Consider the following 21,155-nt stretch of genomic DNA (forward strand, 5'->3'; position numbering starts at 1 on the left):
AGATTAAAAAAACTGTTAATTGAACGTACAGCAAGCTTCTACTTGGCTTCTCAAATGCTCACAAACTTCCCCTCCCCTTTTGTTTTCTCTGTTTCTCTTTAGACAAAGCATCAATGTCATTAAAATATAACAGCAAACTTCCAATATTTAATAGCTTGTTGTTACTAAGGAAAACAGAACTTTTAGAAGCATGAAAGATCATTCTTACGTCTCCTAAAAGTCAGATTTTATTCTTGGTTTGCCTTTTGTTTTGCACATATTTGTGAACAACACCCTACTGATTTTGGATTTGCATGGAGTGAGTTTCATTCATTTATTCAAGTGAGCTTCAGTGATGCTGATAATCCAAGGTACAGTTAAATTTAAAAAGAGAAAAAAAAAAGAAAAAAGCATTTACTAGTTATGCAATACAACCACTAAGTTTTATTAAAAAACAAAAGCATCAGCATGATTTAATAGCAATAACCAGAATACCTAATAATACCTTCGAGAGCACAAACACAATTGAGGTCTGTTCCTGTCCCCATCCCCCCACACACCATTATTCCTCTAACTTCAGCACAGCTGTTCTTTGGGAGGAAAATACTGATATTCAAGTGCCTGTATGCATTAATACAGACCACTTCAAAACCTAGTGTCTTCAAAACAGATCTCAAGATTCAGACTACAGTTTTGCACACTCACAATGTAAACAAAGTGGATGCCTGTTCATCTACAATTTATACAATATACCCATCAAAGACTTTTTTTGTAAATTCTCCATATTTCAGCTGGAGGGCAAGAGAAAACACACGGTATCTATATACAATGTACCATCAAATAAAAAGCATCTTCCCAATAGCTTGTATCACACGACCACCAAGGCACTTGTTCAGGCACTGCTCTTTGCAGCAGCTACACCTACATGTGTGCATCCGAGTACGCTCAAGCTGGACCAAGGCTATTACAGAAATTAAGACGAGTCAGAGAAAGAGATCCCTCTGCAATGTATACATAAAAATAAGGTCATTTACCATGAATCTCCACATAGGCAATATGACTCACAGTCAGTTCAAGAAATCTCAATCTGCTGAGTAATTCATACGTCTTCATCATTGGTTATGATGTAATTAAATCAGTCAACAGCGAGAACACTATACAAACCTCTCTCGTGTGGAGCCTAGATTACAGTACCTTACAAGTTAAGAAAATTAGTTTCTGCTGCTACAAAGTTATTCCTTATTGTGACAACTAATTTACTTGATAAAGAACCTTCAAATGAGCTTTTAACTTACATTCCCTTTCAAGATAGCTACAAAAATAATTTCTTACCTGTAAGCCAAGCTGCATGGCTGTTCTCACAGCTCTCTTACAAAGGCCACAGCAAAAGGTTGCCTTGAGCAGTAGGCAATGGCCTGAATCTTGTTATCACGTAATGAGTCTGCCACAAAAAGAATGACTGCATGGCAGCAGCCTGCTGGATACAAATCTCTTTGCTGCTTACAACTAGATTTTGGATCAATATTAAAACAAAACAAAATAACAAAAAGCCCAATATTATCTGAAAATATTAGAAAGAATAACAAGCATCTGTACTGGTCTCACTAACTACACTGCAGGATGCAAATCAGCACTAAGCTGTTGTATATTTAAGAAAGTGTGAGAATAAGAGAACACAGCTCTGCAGAGTCAGCCGCAAGCACTAAAAGCCTCACCATGCAAATGGTGAAAGCTTTCTAAAGAGAGCCCAATATTTAGAAGCATGTTTTAAATGCTACATATTTCGTGAGTGTCCCCCTCCCTCTTCAGCACTGCTCACGCTTTCCTCCCCTAAGGCTTCAGTTCCTGGTTAACATCTCTTCGTCTGAAAATAATTGCCTGTTTCCAAAAGGCATCTCGGACAGTGTCACTCCTTAATCAGCTGGAGGACAGCTGAGTGATGTGAGGCATTTCCACCTTCTCCCTGGAGTAATCGCACCAGCTCCACAAGGCAGTACTGCAACATCAAGAACTAAAATGACTTTAAATGAGGTGCTCTCCCCTAATGAGAACCATATTCCAATAAGGTCACCCTCCAAAAACCCACCTCATGCTATTACACCAGCTGCCTGTTAGGACCTAGCTTATCAATACAGCTATGACCACAGATCAATCAGTACAGCCTGCATGCAAACCTCGGGGAAAATCCATTTGTTGACATGAACTCACAGCACTTTTGGTATACCTAGATACATGTATGCAAGCAATAATCAATTGTGTTCTCTTTAAATTCTTACCAATGTGAACACAGTATAATAACAAGGAGCAGTGGCTTTGCAAGTTCTCATGCCTTGGCAGAGGAAGAATGCCAGTAAAGTTACACTAGATTTACAAAATGGGATGAATTTACCCCTCTGCAGAAATATCTTGGAAAATAAAACTAGATCTCCATTTCTCAATAAATTGGAGAGATGGGGAGAAAAAACATTCTCGTAGGCTTTTCTGATACACTTGCAGGTCGTAGACCAAGAAGCAGATGTGTGAATCAGAATAATACAAACTTAAGCATTTATAAGATCAGTAACACATGCTGTAGTTCCACTCCAGAATGAAACGTCAGCATCTGGAAACTGCACGGGTAGGTTTCTTCAGAACAATCCACCTCCTCTTCCCCACATCATACATTTACTTGAAAAAGAAAATCTAAATGTGATCCTCATCATCCTCAAAGAGCAACCAAAAATCACCTTTCACGTAAGGACACTTAAATCCCGTATTTTTTTCTTTTTATCCAGTTTTCCATCCTTCCCAATTCTTCCTCCTTGCTATTTATACACTCTTAAAAGTTTGACACGTAGCCACAGCTCAGATCCATGGCAGACTTCCGTATTCTCTGTCTCACATCCATTTCATTCTGTAACTTAATGAATAAGCTAACGGGTACTGCCCCTCTTTTCTCCTCCACGTGTTTAAGATCCACGTTTGCAGCAAGACTTCAAGGAAATCATCTTCCAATGCAACAGGCAAAGACACAGCTCAAGGACTGGATGCAGCAGGACCATGCAAGTTATCTTCAACCAGCTCTTCCAAATTCTGCTTCTCTTCCTTCCATAAGACCCACTTTCTTCTGGTTTCAAATTATGCTGCAAACTTCCCAAGGAAGTGACTATGTCTCCCATGCATGTTTATACCATAAACTCTTAACACACCAAAGCTCTGCTTGGGGCCCTTGAATGCCACGAGCATACAAACAGCCCTGGTAGTACTGCAAGACCATCAATAACCCTTGCATCTAGCAGCTTCAAGATTTTGCGGGAAATCAAAATCTTTAATTGAGAAGTGACAAACTTTCCCGACCCCAAAGTTCCTCCTCTCCACGCAAAGGGAACTACCTGACTTGGTTATATTAAGATAGCATTTGATTGCTCAGATGAAAGTTTCAGGAAACTTCATATCCTCCTCCATAACCTTTCAAAGATTCAGTTAAATTAAATTTCAGATTGATTTTGTCTCTGCTCCCCAAACATCTTTAAAAGCTCATATTTTCACTAATTATATATAGATAATCCTACATCACAGCTACACAGAAACCTTTAAACTTCTTCAGACAAACTTTGACAAGGAAGTGTAATTAGGTATTAGAAGTAAATCAGGGAGTTTTGAAAATTGAGAAAGCAAGCCTTGCTTTGGGACATCTGAAATAAGAAGTGCTTTATATCCTTAAAATTATCATAGGGATGTTAAGAAACTTAACATGTGGGAAAAAACACAGCAGCAAGGTAAGCAGATGCAAAAAGCGTGACTACAAGCAAGTTTTGCTGAGTGCTTGAAACATTCGAGTTGAGAAGCAAATGAACTGCACTAGTTCAGCAGCCAGACCTGAGACAGAGAAGGGGAAGCGCTACTGAAAAGCCACGGGTTTAACAGCTTCCTGCTCACACCGGAACGCTTCCTGGATTAATCCATGTGCTGCTTTATGATGCACGTCTACACGACCCCCCCACATACGAAGGTAGCTGTTAACACGCACTGAGGCTCACAAACATGTTCTCAACTCTGCAGATGGCCACAACAAGAAGTATAAAGCTTCATCACCCATATTCACTGCTATCATGGTTTCTTCCCCTTTACCGATTTCAGGGCTTGGCTGTTCCACACAGCTCTTAGATGTGAAAAGCCTGAGTAAGCTGACCTCAGGCTCTGGACCAGATCGCTCTGTCCTCCTGCCAAAGAGCTGAGCAGGGGGCTGCAGCCAAAGTCCAGAAGCATTCCACAACTGCTGCAGCAAACACTCGGCCATCTCAGCAAAATCCAGTTCCCACCTGCCACAAAGCTGGCTCCCAAACCAGCACAAGTACTTTACCCCTGCGAGTACCTACTGGCTGGCAGCTGGGCTAACAAGAAAGAGCCTCAGCCGAATTTTGTGGTTTGCTGTGCATTTCACGAAAATGAACAGCCTTCACCCTCCCACCACTCCCTGCCTCTGCCACAAACCCAAGCACTGAAAGTAGTAACGCAAGGTTTTGAAGGATTGTTGCACAAACTTTATGGATCACAACAGAGCCCACAGAAGACAATGATAACACTGCTTGGTGGTGTGCTGGATATTGCATGCCATGCCGCTTATTCTACACACTTAACCCTTTGGCACACATCCCACTGTTGGTTCAGCATGATGAGTCTGGAAAAATCTGTGCCAATGTGGCTATCTGTAGCACGTAATTTGCAAAGAGAACAGACGGCTATGTATATATTCGTTGTACATTATGAACTATAGGCTGCCGAAAAGCAAACTTTATTGGAAATTCTTCTTCGTCCTAAGTATTAGAAATGCTACAGATATGACCTGAGTTACACAACCTAAACATGCTAGTCACTAAAATAATTAATCAACTTTGCCCTACCCATGTAAACATTTAAGCTGTTTAATATTAAACTTTAGATTAAAACAATTTCTAAGCAGTTTGATATTAAAATTTAGACTAAAGTGGTTTTAACTTTAATGAAGCCTGAATTCTAAGTCCCATGGAACATTTAAAAGCAGAATATTGACTATGTTTCTATCAACTGCTTGGAAGCAAAGGAAATGAAACATCAAGAATTAAAATGGAACTGAATTTCAGCTACAGCTTTTTGCTTTGAGTGAAAAGAAGTAATCAGCCGGGTTTATTACAGTTTTGGCCTTCACATTCCTATACTCAGGATGATTCAGGAAACAATAAAGTTGCTTGTTCCAGTACAGGCAGTACCCACATGACATTGTTCTGGCTCACAACAGTACAAATAGCTCCATCACTACATTTTCAAAAAATGGTTTGCTGAAGTGAATGCAGTGCCTCAAGACTCCATATTTTTCCTCTTTGAATGCCGAAATCAACAGGCATCATTATTGCTAGTATGGTGGCAGTTTAACCTTATTTGATTAATTCTAACCCTAACCAAAGGTTTGTCTGTCTGTGAAGGGGAGGAACACTCACAGGTGGCAATGTGTAATGAAAAAAAAGTAACAGAATATTGCCTGGATAACTAAATACAGCATCTTGCTCAGATAACTAAGTACAGCACCTCAGTATTACTGCCACATTTAAAGTTTTCAAGGGTACAAAATCTTAGAACTCAAGGCTTGACTGTCTTGCACCCAGGTAATCACAAAGGGCTTTCAATACCGCAAGAGGATCTCAAAAAAGCCTACTGAAGTCAGTCGATCACACGTGAGGAACTCAAAGTCACTGCAGCAATCACAACCCTCCACAGACACCTAAACAGTTTCATGGTGCTACTGGTTGTAACGAAAGTACTGCATTAAAAATGCACACTGCTCTTTCTAGTGAGACCATTGAAACATTTTTTGAAAGTTAACATAAAACATGCACATTCTTAACAAAGGCTACAATATTATCTCCTACATACATATCTACTCCAGACACAGCGTTCATTATCTGGATCACCACGACTCCCCAAATATCACGGTCTGAACACAGAAGTTCAGAGCTGCTGCAGCACCTTCTCAAACCGAGGCACATGCTGAGAGTCTGTCCCATATTTCATGTATCCATTTTCAAACTTCAACGTGCACTTTAGAGATCTTTAATTTGCAACAACTCAGTTCCCCACGCCTAAAGATCTCTATTCGCCTTTTGGGAAGTTTCAAATAGTATTATTTATCTGGACCTTGCTTGTTGTTATTCTGGCAGTGATGAAACCTGACAAACACTCACAAACTCGTAAACAAGTTTTCAGGACCCTAAAGTAGTGGTTAAAGTCTTAGTTGCAAATGACACAGAAGCAAGCTGACAAGTACGGTTGTCTTTCCTCGAGGACCGACCCGATCCACTCTCTGCACCACAGGACATGTGTGTGAGTGGAAAGATGGAAACCTCATGGTTTTCCTTCTCTGGTGAGTAACCATTACTACAAAACCATCTTCAGAACGGGGTTTGGCACTTGAGTGTTTCACTGAGAGAATTCTTCCATCTGAAGACAAATGGCCACTTTCACAAAAAGACACCCGAGCTGTAGAATGGCTGGTGGTATGTAAAAAAAAAAAATTATAAATGGGTAGTTGTTTTAATGGTAGGAAGGGAAAAGTGGAATAAAGGAATCGGACAAGAAGGAATTAAAGGAAAATATATCACTTTGAAGCACAGCATCTTTTTTTTGTAGATCATGTAAAAACACAGCTCTGAGTTTTCTTAACACTAGTAACACCTGTGCATTCACAATCCTCATAACTGAGCCAACCCATTTCACAATGACATCGCTGTTACAAAATGTGCACTAGATCTAAACATTTCAGTCTACTGAAAGGAAGTATACAAAATGCAATGCAAGAATATGTAATATCAAGCTAGTGCATGCACACTTCAACACACAGGGCTCTCTGGGCTGTTTCCAGAGACTGGGCTGCATAGCCTTCATCCTCTGACTACTCAAAAAATTGACTATTCACAAATCCCACCTTTCTCATTCATGGAAACAGTGGGAAATGCTGTAACTATGCCAAGAAGTCCATTTGGCATACAGCCCCAATATCACAATGACCTCTGTAGGCTGCTGCTTTTCAAAAGCATATTTAGATCCCAAGCAGGCAACATGTCACCAGGAAAGTTATTTCTCTTATTCCACAGGGTAGCCAGAAGTACTTACTCCTATCACAACAGCTACTGAAAACCATTCCAAACCTAAAATTGTCTGGATTAGTAAGAGCATTGATATCCACAGATAGCCTGGATTAAAAAAAGAGTATTACACAATGCCTTTTCATCTTTCCTCCAAGTTTTCTTTTCCTCTCGGTCTCTTCTGTAATGGAGGACATGCTTTCAAATATCTCAGTGTGATGAACCTTCCAGTTGTGTTTGCATAGTCCTTATGGACTTTCCACAGTAACCAACCAGGTCTTCCAGTGCTAAAAACTTCCTTGAGGAATGTCAAGGACTTGCTCCAGAGCAGCATGAAGGGCCCTTCACAGTCAGAAGCAACACCCGAGACTGCTAACAACCATACAATCCGCTCAGCTGTAGAAATTCAGATGGAACAATATATCTGCAGCAGTAAAACTCTCTGCTTTGGCAACCATAGCCAGCCCTGTCCATTTAAACCACCAATCACCAGCTACCAGCTTAGTAGCATCTATACATCTCATTGGAAAGAAAAGTAGTGATGGTAAAATGTTGAAGCATACAGCCCCAGCAAAACAGACTTTTACATTCATGATGTTCTTTCACTGATCCAGTTGTACCACTTCTGCCTTCACCTACAGACAGTACGGGTTAGTAAAAAGCAAAACCCAATTTCAGCTGCCTGAAGTAGAGGAACAGAAGAAACACAGCTTTATTTCACCCCTCTTCAGAGCTCCCACTGTGCTAGTCCTGAAATTACAGATTAACTTTTGGTAACATAACCATGACATCCACAAGCATATTCAGCATCTCTTCTGTCTCCCCAAGGATGACTCAGAAAGAGTGGCAAGTGGAAGGAAAAAAAAAAAAAAAGATATATTAAAAAGAAAGTAGAAAAATACAATGGAAAATTATTCAACTTGCTTCCAAAATCCCACTGCTTTTCAGTAGTGAGAAACTCCCCAAAAGCACAACACACTGCACCTGAGCATTAGACGTGAAAATACCTGACATGAATTGAGAGCTTCTATTTCGTAGCACTGCTACCTGGTCACCATAGCATCACGTAAAATACTTTAAAGAACACACACATGAGGGAGAGGAAGGAGGGATGAGAAGATGCACGAAGCATAAACGTGCCCTTCCACACAGTTTGCGAGCCAGCAGCAAACCTTGGTTTCTGCAGGAATGGCTTGCTCTCCCCACTAGCGTACGGCTTCTGGGTACCAGCCATTATATCACTTGAGACTATAATTTTGTGTATATCTCATGTTCCTCCTCTTTAAAAATAAGTTTTATTCAACACAGAATTAATTATTTTACTCAAACCATTTTATCAGAGACACAGATTTCCTTGCATAATAGACTTCAAGTACAATTTTAGTAAAAAATACACTAATGTCAATAAATAGCAACTAAATTGGTAGAGTGATGTCAGTGCAGCTATGATCAAAGTCAAATAGCTATCTCCAGAACCTTGCATTTACCCTGAAATGTCATCTCAAAGTCTACCAAAAAGGGAAGGGACAGCTGTGTTCCTTATAAAACCTCCACACTCCAAGGAATGTAAATAAGGGATATTGCTAAAATGAAAGACCTAGTTAAAGCTTTACATTTGTAATGTTTAAAAGGTTTTCCCCTCCTTTTTGTATCTTTAATCCAAGGTTATAAGTGTTTAAGTCATGGCAGTTGCCATGGAAATACGCAGGCCCAGATCTCTCTGTGGGAACCTCAAAGCTCCCTTCACTACCCAGCATCATGTAATTACAGGGTCACGTTAACACCTTTGACTCCCAAAGCCCATTTATTGCATCGAAATTAGCACAGCTGACTCCATTCACCTTCCACAGACAAACATTAACTACTCCTGCTCAACCCAGTTTCTCCTGTACTTACCCCTTTCCCTGGACACGCTCCCAGACCTATTTCGGCACCATACAGCAGCAAATTGGTCGTCAATGCCCACAACCTTCTCGGCAAACACTAAGCAGAAACCAGAGAGTGCAAAGGCCATCAGATGATTCACCTGATCAAAAGCATCATTTCATCATCTGTTGAGAAATACATTTTTCCAAAGCAACTGACATAATAAATCTGCATGCTATTCCAGATGATGAAGGCACTGCTAGGAAGAAAAACAGAGGCAGACATGCAGCGACAGGAACAGAACACTCACAAAAGCCAACAATTCAATTAGAGAACAGAAGACAGGCTCTGAATAATGGTCACTTTTTCCCCTGGTGGCTGTCAGTACTAAAGCAGGAAAAAGAAGTTCTTAAAAACCTCAGTGGAATTCCTGAATATCAGCATGCACCATTTGATGCACAATGAATTTATGCACATAGGAGGCCCATTTCAAGGCAAATGCGAGCAAAGCCTTTATTTAGGGAAAAAAAAAAAAAATCCACTCCAAATAGGCAAATTCAACCACTGGAGAATGTCTCCTTACCAAGAATCTTAAATCTGTGAGCAAATGCTAATTTTAGTTTTAAAATACACATATTTAATTTACACAGCCATATGTGTTCATATGAAATAGATTTGTAACACACCCTCTGCCATTGCAATAAAAAAATCCCTTTGATGTATAAAGTACGAGATTCAAGATACACTTATTTGCATATTTGAAGACAACACTATTTCACCAGTATCTACCATCACTGAAAATAGCTAGTCAAATATTCCAAACTACTAGTATTCTGTGAATGTATACATATGGATTGGGGTTGCATTGATATATCTATTTGGGGAGATAGAACTGCACAGAGAGAAAAGCTCTTAAGTCTATGAAAGGTCTGTCTTACATAACTACTGCACAAGTCCTCACAACTACATTCTGTGCAAAAGAAGTAAAATGAAAAGGCTGTTTTATGTTTCACCTAGGAAATAATCAGGATGACTTTCCAAGGCAGTCTATCAATTACCCTGACACTTAGTGTAAACATCTAGTCAGATTCAACTGAATAGTGAACTTATTTCAATATGGCAAATTCGCCATCTAAACATGTAACCGCGGATTTTTAACAACTCCAATAATTCCAAGAAGAAAAAGGCAGACATTCTCTCATCTATATAAGACTAGATTTTAACTCGTTAAAAAATAATAATAATCTTACTTCTGAGCAAAGGACAGATACTTTTAGTGGCTTTGTGGATTTTTGGTGTTGTTCAGTTATTGTGGGGGCTGGGGCAGGATATAGCAAAGGTACTTATTTTCTTTACACCTACAGTTCTGATGGATGACTAATTTTCTGACAAATATAAGGCAGGTGATCTGTGTGCACATACATATGCATCTCTAGCAAATCCTGAGTAATTATGCAATTGCTGAGTGAAAACAGGACCGCATAATTTCTTGCCTCGGGTCATTTTACCCACTTTTTGTTAAAAGAAACAACAGAAATGTGGGAGAGGGAAAAAACTATGAGCACAACATTGCTCCAGCAAATTTCTATATGCAAAATGACAAATTAAAGCACTACTGCCCTGTTACTAGAGCAACTAATTTTTTTGTTGTTTTTTTGAGAAGCCAGGCCAGTATGCTTGTGCAGGCCCCCTGTCCTACAGGTAAACCTCTGCAGGCACATCCCCAATCTCAGCTACGCCCCATCCACACAAACCTGCTAGCAAAGTCAGGGATTTCACTACAGACTTCTGTGTGCAGAACACTCCTCTTCTTGTAAATGCTTGGCAGACCATTCTTACCACACTCAAATTAAATAGAGATTTACACACAGAAATATCTGAGGGCCCACACTACAATGTCTGGCAAGAAATAAAGAGCCCACCAAGGACATCCAAGATGGGACTTAGAAGGAAGGGTGATAAATATTTTATTAGATTAGGTCAAGAAAAGATTGACTGTCCAAAAGCCTGTCTATATCCCCATCACTTTCCCAATTACATCAGTTGGTTCAATGATAGGTATGGCCTCTTTCCACAAACTCCATTTTCTGTTGTCCTCCAGTGAGAGAGAAGAACCTCATCTGGTTTCACCAAAGAGCAAGTGTTCTGCTTGCATTAACAACTAGGATTTTACTTCTTAAACATGATTTAATAAATGGCTTCTGAATAAATTCAAGCATTACTGGATGAAGTAAAAGCGCAGAGAAAGGTATCTGTAAAATACTATATTGATACTCAAAACTTGCTATAACTCCAGAGAACACATCGGTGTTACCCACGTGCATATGACAGCCTCAAACACCACAACATGTATGCAGGCTTATTTTTTCCTACTGACAATTTGCAAACTGGGAAGTTACAATAATGCATTTTACAGCGATAAATTACCAAATTTTCTGTGTCCTCACACAAACTTTGACCAACCTATTTGATGCTAAACAGTGTAAAAGACAGATACCTCCTTCTGAAGTATTTCAAAGTTGGGATTTTAACAACAATCCTAAACAAAGCCAAACACAACCTCAACAACCTGATTTAAGACATAAATTCATAGTGCATTTTGTTTAAAAAAAGTCTATATTGTTCCATTCTCCCCAAAACACATCAAATTTAGACTGAGATAATTCAAACACAAATCCAAGAACTTTCACGTCTCTAGATCTCTTCCCTATATCCTGCATTGTTTTTCCAGTAACAACCAACCATAACTTATTCTCTCTTTCAGTGGAAATGAGAATAAAGACATTATTAAAAAAAAAATAGCCTCCACTTCTCTATGCATCTCTTTGTATATACAATGACAAAGTTCATACAGCATTATTTGTTTCTGAAGAAAAAAACCCACAAAACAACACACAAGCACAACCAAGCATACACTTACAAAACACAATCATTTGGGGTAAGAAGAACGCCTGCTTTATATTGGGAAAGGAGGAAAAACTCAGCAGAAGCACAGTTAAAGCCTGCCCTCAAAAGCTACTCTTGAACAAGAACTATAATCATGTTTCATGCATTTTTTCCCCCTTTTCCTCCCCCTCTGCCATTTGCAATGCATGCAAATCCAGCTGGGCCTGTCCAGCCCTATTCAAGCACAGGGCAACACCAGCTCTCTCACTGCAGTCGTGTCAGACCTGCTTTACCTTCCTCACACCACTTGGTCTCTGTTGCATACCAGCAGAGAGCTAATAAAGTTTGCAGAAGCTTCTGCTCCCCTGCCTGCTTTCCCAGCAGAAATGCCTGCCTCCATGAATTTTCCCCTGCTTTGCATATCCTTTTCTGTCTCCCAGCTCAGCTGAGTAATCGGGTGCATTAAGGACGTCGTGATTTCCCAGTCTGCTAATTCCATACATTTCATGTAAGTGCTCAATCACATACCCATCTGCTCGGCATGCACAGTCATGCACAGGAACATACAAACCTAGCTCCTCGCAATGCACAATCACCTGTTCTCCTCGCAAGCCTGTGCTGCACCACAGCACCAGAAGCATTCTTCAGAGAGAGGGAACAAATAAAATGCAACCTGCTTGTCCTTGCAACAAGGCCAACAGGTACTAATTTTCCAGCACAGTGGTCAATCCTCTTTGGCCTGCCTCATATATAGACTAATACTAATTTTTTAAGAGGATCAATGTAGAAAATGCCTGGTGGATTATGAGTTCACTGCTGTAGATGATCAGGGAGAAAAAGACGTAGGTGGAAGAGGAGGGAAATACAGGAAAATGGATGTTCTTACTGGATTACTAACAAACTTGTTCTAAACTTGATACATGGACTTCGCTTTATTCATTGTCCTTAGCAAAGTTCCCTTAGCCGTTCGCATCTATAGTCCATGTTTTTATTAATTTGCCATCTGCTTTGTTTCCCGCTCAGGCAGTGTTAGAACATACTCTCGAAGTAAAGTCTGCCGTCTGGTGCTTTAAAACACTTGCTTGTCAAAAATCTGAGCCACCATACTACAAATAACATGCACGCCCCCTGAAACTGAAAAGAAGTCTTTTCTTTCTTCTCTCTGCATCCCATCATAGGAAAGCACAAACACTACCAAAACAAGGAGCAGGAGGGAAAAGAGCAGCTCCTGGACACCCAAATTTAGAATAAGTGAGGCACAACACCCTTCATGCTACAGGCAGCAACTACAGGCTGCAGCACTGCCTCCAGCTGGGAAGCTGGGCAGCCCTTTGCATTCCTGGAAATTTACAGGTAGATAAACAGAACATAAAAGCCTTTTGGCCAGGATGCAATTAAATGCAAGATGTTAGTCGAGTTCTGGACAGCAAGACCTGCAACTTCCCCATCCAGGATGATGACACACGCGAGCCTGAAACATGAGGTGCGACGTTTGGTTTCTAACTGAGCAGTTGTGGGAACACAAGTCATCTTCTTTCCTTTTATTAACTCATCCGAGAAACAAAGATACATATCAGAGGGAGAACAGTTAAAACAGCTTCCACCGAGCCTGTTATATCAACACACAGTTAGCTTTTCAAACGGCAGCTGCAGCAGCATCCCTTCTGCGTTCACAGGCTCCTCTTGGTACACGATGCTAACACTGAAAAGAAACTCCGCAGCTACTTCATCATCCCAAAACTCAAGACTCCTGTAATACAAGTGGGACTTCCCTCACTCTTTTCAATACTTTCTACCTATCCACCTAGACATGTCAGACAGGAGGAGGTGGAAAGTTTCAGAGGAAAGAAAAAAAAAAAATATCAAAACAGCCAAAAGCACTTCCCAACTCCTTTATTTATTATACAGCCTCACAACTGGACACACATTTCTTCAGCTAACTAAACACAGCACAGAGTACCTGAGTACCAGGCACAACATAAGACACCCCAAAACTGTTTAATATCACCACAACAATGAAAATCTGAATTCTCATTTTAAACTTCCAACAGAGTAACTTACATACAAGTGCAAAAAAAAAAAAAAAACTTTAAAGGATAATTCAGGGAAGTTTATGACCTGCTTTGCTTCTTTCTGTTGTCACCTTTAAGTATCCATCCTTCTTGTCACATGCTACCTGGAATGTATTACTGCTTCATGCATTTATCTAAAATTAAAACATTATGAAAAATTCTCTCAGTCATGTCTACACGTAATTAAACCTCAGTTTACTGGGAAGCATTGTAGATCAGCATCCTTTCACGAATAACACTTTCATGGTCATGCACTCACAGAATCTCCTTTTCAACTCATTTAAATCATAGAATAACATGAATATTTACAAGATCCAACACTTGGAAGCACTTAAGGCTTACAAGAAATGTTAGTCAACCTTCGCAATTACATCTTTCCTTCTCTGTCACTACTCATTTCAAGTTCTCTACACAGCAAAAACTGGGATAAAGAACCACATCCCTGCACGTTCAGGGGAAATACTTGATTTTCTTATGCTGTACAAAATTGCAACAACTGTGGCTTGAGCTTCCATTTTTTTCCAGTGAAAAGCTCAACACTTGAGATGTTTGGTGATAACAAAATCTTGGCACATTTCTATCATAGCTATTTCTGCTTATTTAAATAAGAGTCCCACTTTGGATCATCATGCTCAGAATGAGAGTAAGGCACTACCACCTACTAATTTATCCAACACCTTCTGCAAACTAGGTGGTATATGCAAGTGTTAGATGAAGTGACAGCAGCCAGACCAAGAAGTAATCTTGGCACGACTAAGAGAGACCTCCACTTACTTCACTGAAAGAAAACATCTAAGCCAACATATTTTAACATTATAATGTTCATTCGGCATGCACCCCTTGAGACAGCTGGGAGGAAGCATGAGTGCACACAGCAGAACAAGCACAGTGTTGTCTCCAATTCCAGCCAAGAGGTCCTGGACAGATCATGGATCCTCTGGAGATGTCTCCAGCTCCTCCCCAGCAAGAGGCTGCACAAAGTGGGTAACTCTGAAGCTCAGTGGCTCAGGAGGCAGAACAGCGTGGGAAGTGTCAGGGCATCCAGATCATCTGTCCTTCTTCCAGGACCTCTGGGGAGTATAAAGCCACACGCTTTTGGCAGAGCACAGCTGTGTCCACGCAAGCAGGTGAACAAAAGGTTATCAAGTGTTTAATGTAATAGCTGTTTATATTGGGGGAGGAGAGGGACTGAATCATAACACCAGCAAAGAGAAAGCAACACGGCACATTAAACGAAGTCTCCAGGCACACTTGTACCTACAGTGTCCAGAAAAATCTATGAATCAGTCTTCCAGTTTTTGAAATTAAGCCACTCACATAAAATGCTTCATTTGCTGTGGAAGGAGCTACCACCCTCCCTACCAACTACAATGGCTTTTGTTTCCAAAAAAAAAAAAAAAAAAAAAGAGGCTATAGACCTGTTTTGGTAGGTACGAATGCAAGCAGCTTTCATCAGCAGACTCTGTAGCAATCTGTGACCATCACTAAGTGTACAGAGAGTAATTGCTTTTGGAGAGGGGGGTGTGTGTGAATTATTTCCTCTCTAGGCCAAGAAATCACAGCAGGGAGAGATTTCATCTGTCAATGCAGCTCCACATTTGCAAAGCCTCTTTTTTTCTTTCACTTGATGAACATCCATGTAGAAACCTATTCCCTTGCTGCTCATTTGCTCTCACTGGCAAAGAGCTGCCTGCTCCTCATGTCTGATACCTCAAAGAATTACGAATGCCTGTCCATAGCATGCTCAACCCAGACAGCACACTGTACTTACACATCTCCCTGCACAGCAGTGAACACGATATGTAGAGTGTTTCACCCTATGCCAGCTACTTGGTTCTCTTTCTTACAATGCCCCTTCCTAACCCAGTTTGTAAATGATACTCCCGCTCCAGCACTGCTTCCACATACACCATCCGCACAGCCACGCAGGCAGCACAGCTTCCTTTAGGTGCACTTGCATAACTGCTAAGCTCGCACTCTTTCTAATAAAGTAAGTCTTTAAACATTTCTCTAACAAAACCTCCGTACAGGTATCAGAAAGAGTATGAGATCAGTAGCTATTTCTGAGCCTGACAGTCATAAAGCAGTCCAGAGCCTATGGCTAATTACTGTAAGAACTTTAATTAAAAAAGAAAAACAAAAGTATCTTTACTACTACATTGATTTCCAGAGCAAACTAGAAATACTTGGGTGCCATAGACATGACAGTGATGTTTCACATTTTTCAGCTGAAGTATCTCATTGCAAAAGGTACATGATAAAAAACAGAGGGAGGCAGGAAAATGTTCCAGCATGAAACCTAAGAGCAAACATGAAAAGGCCCTTCAACGTACAGATCCATCACGTTCCCACCCACACCAGTGCATGAACAAGCTCCTGTTGCCCTCCCTGCTAATGGCAGTCACATAATAGAAACGAGCTGCAACAATAAAGTTACAATCGCTGCATTCATCCACTCAGTTTCCCTTAAACACCGATGCTGCGTGGTTTCGTGTATGCAGAAAACACCGCCAAACGGCCCACACCTCCATGAAGCAGTAAAGACACCCCCTTACAATTAGCTGGAAGGCAGACAGGAATAGACAGGCAACTCTTATGTCACTTCACCCATCCCTTGCAAACCTCCGTGCAGACCTGATTTAAACTCCCCTGACAGCTGAAAAAATAAACCAGCATATAATAGCTCTTCAAAACATACGCAGCCCGTTTCCCAACAGCAAGCAGCCGGCGCAGCGTCCTGCTACCCGTGCAGCCAGAGGCCGCGGTTCCCAGCGGGCAGCAGCCATGCCTGAGGTGCCCGGACGCACCAATGGCAACCTGGGCTGGCACTTGGCAACGACCCGGCCGCTTCCCGGCTGGGCGAAGTCGCCTCGCATTCGAATTCACCACCCCCCAAGAGGTGCCCCCAGCCCCCGCCCAGCCCCGCCGCTGCGGCAGGTGCAGCCAGTACTAGCAGCGGGGGCCCGGGCTCCCGCCCGCCGCCCCGGGACACACCTGGGGAAGCCGCAGAGGGCGGTTGGGGAGGCTCGCAGGGAGCTGCCGCCGCGGTCAGCAGTGCTTGGGGGCGGTGGGAGAAAAGCAGATTTATAAACCTGCCAGCCCTCGCTCATTTGCTGCGGGAGGCTCCTCCTCTCCGCCCCGCTCCGGCCGCGCCGCCGCTGGGGGCTGCCAGCACCCGCGCCGGCTCCCACCTCGCCGCCCCCCCTCCCTGAAGCCGGCGGCGGGCCCGGCCCCGCCGGGCGGGAGGCCCCGCTCCGCAGGTGTGCGGCACTGCCCGGCCCGGCCCCGCTGCAGACCCCAGCCCCGCCGCCGCTCCGGTAGCCCCTGCACCCACCTCGGCGGGAGGAGGCACGGCGGGCACGGCCAGACGCTCACCCCAGCGGCGACCGCCCTGACTCTGCCTCCGCCTCCACCACCACGGTGGCGGGCGCCACCGCCTCCTCCTCCCCCCGTCTCCACCCCCGGCGCCGGGCGGCGCGCAGCCCGCCCTGCCGGGCGCTCCTACCTGCAAGGGTTCTGCCGGCAATCCCCCCGCCCCAGCCCCCACCCGCCTCGGCGCCTTCCCCGCGGCAGGCTGGGCCGGCGCAGCCCCCTCCTCCCTGCGCCGGCGGGGGCAGGGCGGCGGCGGCAGGAGGAGGAGGAGGAGTTGGTGCCCGTGTAACAAGTTTGGGTTGCCCCGCAGTATGGCGGCCGGCGGGGGCGGGCGTGCAGGACCGTGGTGCCCGCCCGCAGCGGGGCGCCGAGGGGCGGACCCGGCCCTGGCTCTGCGGGGGGGCCCGGGGCGGCTGCCCCCACACGGGCAGGGCTCGGCGGAGCGGGTTGCTCAGCACTCTTTTCAACAAACTCATGTTTTCTGCCCCTTAGCCTAGCGCATCCCCGTTTAGCGGCGGCAGCATCCTTCCAGGGTCTACCCGGAGATGCAGCAGTTCGATGTTGCCCACTCGATGGCACCTCTAGAAATGGCACCAGCAAATGGCTTCTCCCTAGTGATTTAGGGCTGTGTGGCTTGGAGGGGTGTTGAGGCACTTCTGCCGAAAGCAGACGCGATGCCCCCGCAATTCAAGCAGGCCGCACAATAGCAGTCTCACCACGCACCCAGTGCCGTCTGCCACGCTCCTCTGCTCTGTCTCATCCCGGGCAGGACGGACCCACTCGCTGCAGACCACAGCACGTATTGCATCCGGGATGCAGCCTCTGGGCACCACGGAAATAGGAATGATTTATACTGGAAGCAAACGTTACCTGAAAGCAGAGGCCCGCGTAGGTGACTGCTTGGAAATATCAAAGGAGGAACAGCTTGGCATAGGAAAGAAAGTAGGTCAGTGAGTGTACAGATCTCACCCAGGATGCTTCTGCTGAGTCACTGATGAGTTATTGATTACCATCATGTCTGTGCATGCCTGTGGTGACTGTTCTGATGAATATGAACCAGCACATGCATGACTGTGGGTTTTCTTATTACTGTGGAACAGGTTATATCCAATGTCGTTTAATTGCTATACCTCAGTTAACAGGACCCATTTAAGCAAGACTGAACATATTTAGTTTATCAGATGCTGGCATTTGCTTTATTGGCTGACCTTCTAATTCCAGCATTACACAACATGTATGTATTGTAACAATAACATGACAGTCAATTTCTAATATCTGTAATTCATGTTTGCTATAGCTAATAACTACTGTAAAAATGCAAATATTGAGGAAATAGAGTCTCTTAGAGACATAGAGTCATGATGATAACATCAGGTGAAGAAAGTTTACATGCAAGGCAAGACCTGGCTACCTTGATATTTCAGGGTATTTGAGACTGCAAGGTTTGAAGGAGAATATTAGCAGAGCCAGTGAAGTTTGTTGTTGTGTGGAAAACACTGGGAAATCCACGTCCTCTCATTTCATTTTCAAAATGGTGATTTAACTTAGGCCGGCTTAACACTGTGCCACCAGTGTCCATCACACAGTTAACACAGAATAGGGTCACACACCATCAAAACTTTAGATCTGAGGCATGGAGAAGCAAGTAGTCACACAAGCAAGTGGGTCTGGGAAGCAACAGCAAGGCAGAGCAGGAGGAGCTGAGGATCCAGGGTCTGCTGGGACGGGGGAGAACCACTTATAACGATTTACCTATGTCTGCCAGGAGCATGAAAATGGATCACAAGCTGAACTAATGCCAGAAAATCCCTAGTGCAAATACAGAAGCAGGATAAAAAAAATCCTTATCATATTTTATTTGGGGAATTGCTGTAATTTTTTTACAGCAGAAGAATAAGCTGCATCTCCTCTGGGGCTAGCTGCTGGTATTAATATACCAGCAAAACCTTCCTGGCATAGAAAAGGCTTTAAGCGTCTCCTGAGGGATACAGCTATGAAATTATATTCCAAGGGAAGAAACAAAGGTGTTTTTTTAATCTCTTTTGCATTGTACGAATTCTAGGCTAGTGCAGTTCTTAGCTTGGAATAGGAAAATCACAGGAGTTTTGTCAGGTTTCCCTAGGGAGCCTGTGGTCTGCACAAGCTTCCAAAAGCCCAGAGCGGCACAAAGGACCTGGGGCAAAGGCTAGCACCAAGACGGAATTTCCATTATTTCTACTGTCTCTATCTGGGGTAGATTTTGTAACCTTTAAGAATTACAGTGTTCATTTGTATAGGGTAGTTTTCAATCTCCATTCTCAGTAAAACCTGTGGAGTATTGCAGACTGAAAGGTCAGAGGTAAAACAAGGAACTGATATGTGGACCTTGTCAAATACCAGATTCTCAGTCCCATTCAGGATCCTCTTTCCAGTAAAATGGGTTACCCATGGGGATTTGTCGAGAAAAAGAAATACCCTCGTAGTGATGGTGTTGGGAGCACGTAGCAAGGAGCATAAATTGCACAACTGAAGATTCCTATCAGTTCTCATTATAAGCAAGATCTTCTACAGGATTTAAAAACAAATGTCCTCCGAGGCATGACAGAAACAAATTTGGGAGGTTTTCCAAAGCTCTGTAACATTAGCCTGGAGTGTATGTGAACTAGTGGTGTAGGGCTAAAGACACTGGTCCTCACAGTAATTACAACTGAATTTGTTTTGTTAAAAATTATTATAATCTTTCAAATACTACATGCTGTGGCAATGAGATCATATAGTGAACAACTATTGATACATGTCCACACCAACTCTATAATGGGTATTCATTCCAAAGACATGCATGAAACATACTTTTGAAAACCTCCATCATAAGCATAATAAAGTATAATCTTCGGAAGTACACCTAATGCATTCTGTGAAGTAATAATATGTAAAGGCTGCCTCAGTCATAATATACCGTGTTCAGAAATCATGTTGAGGGATGAATATACACATGGGTATTTTAAGCTTAGGCAAGCTGTGTTAAATCTGTGCCAGGAAAAAAAAAAAAAAAAAGATAAAGGGAATTAAGCAAGGAAAAGTGAAAGCTATAACAACTAACTGTGTTCTTAAACCTCAAGTCCTTAATTAAATTCAAGAAGAAATAAGCTGCAGGGCAGAAGACACCGGAGGATAGTAGGGAATGAGAATAAGACTGAAGCTGGCCCGGAAGCCGGTCTGAGGCTGAGGGCAGATCAGTCCAAGAGTGAGTGAGTGAACAGGTGGTAGGTATTTAGTAAGCCGGTGAAAAGGGCAGTGAACGTGCTCGGAGGTTGGCAGACCAATATATAATGCAATGAATACGTCAGTAGCAGAATACATGAGAGAATGAATGGATGAGAGCATAAAAAAAAAAAACCAGTTCACTTGAATGAATGTGACTATGTAAGCAATTCTAAACAGAGTCAAAGTTTCAAGCTATAACTATTCTTTTGCTATACTCCTATGATGGTATAACTGTTCAGATCATTTGTCATGGGTATCAACCTGTGCTAGAGGAAAACAACATGCGTTCCTGAAAAAACAAACAAATAAAACAGCCAACCTCTTTCAACTAACAATCTGAGGAAAACTGCATGATAAAAATACAAATTTTAAATGGACTTTACAGTCATGACAATGAAAAACATATTTTGAAACCTTAATATAGTAAAATAAGCATATGAAAGGCATTTAAAAGCCATGCCCCATAAATTAATGTTGATTAACATTATTAAACTACTGAAATTACATAGACCTAAAATTATTTTCAGAGTAGGAAAATATTATTAACTTTTTATCCTAGCTAGAAACATAATACGCAACAGCTCAAAGTGATTTGTGCAAGATTATACAGTAAGTCAGTGGCAGAACCACAGACAGATAA

General features: G+C 42.5%; 1 protein-coding gene across 9 annotated transcripts in view; it reads right to left on the minus strand.

The window, feature by feature from the left end:
- The window catches only part of SEMA4D (semaphorin 4D), a 95,893-nt gene extending 78,311 nt beyond the window's left edge, over positions 1 to 17,582 (minus strand). For 4 of the 9 annotated variants that reach the window (XM_071802292.1, XM_071802291.1, XM_071802287.1 and 1 more), the window contains exon 1: positions 16,895 to 16,977. The gene's annotated coding sequence lies outside the window, so the exon portion shown is untranslated. Of the gene's footprint in view, positions 1 to 8,972; positions 9,060 to 16,894; positions 16,978 to 17,234; positions 17,332 to 17,405 lie in introns of those variants that run through there. The other 5 variants (XM_071802288.1, XM_065860474.2, XM_071802293.1 and 2 more) reach the window with 5 other exon arrangements.
- Between the last annotated feature and the right edge of the window lie 3,573 nt (positions 17,583 to 21,155).

Source organism: Patagioenas fasciata, chromosome Z, assembly GCF_037038585.1.
Source record: "Patagioenas fasciata isolate bPatFas1 chromosome Z, bPatFas1.hap1, whole genome shotgun sequence".
NCBI lineage: Eukaryota > Metazoa > Chordata > Aves > Columbiformes > Columbidae > Patagioenas > Patagioenas fasciata.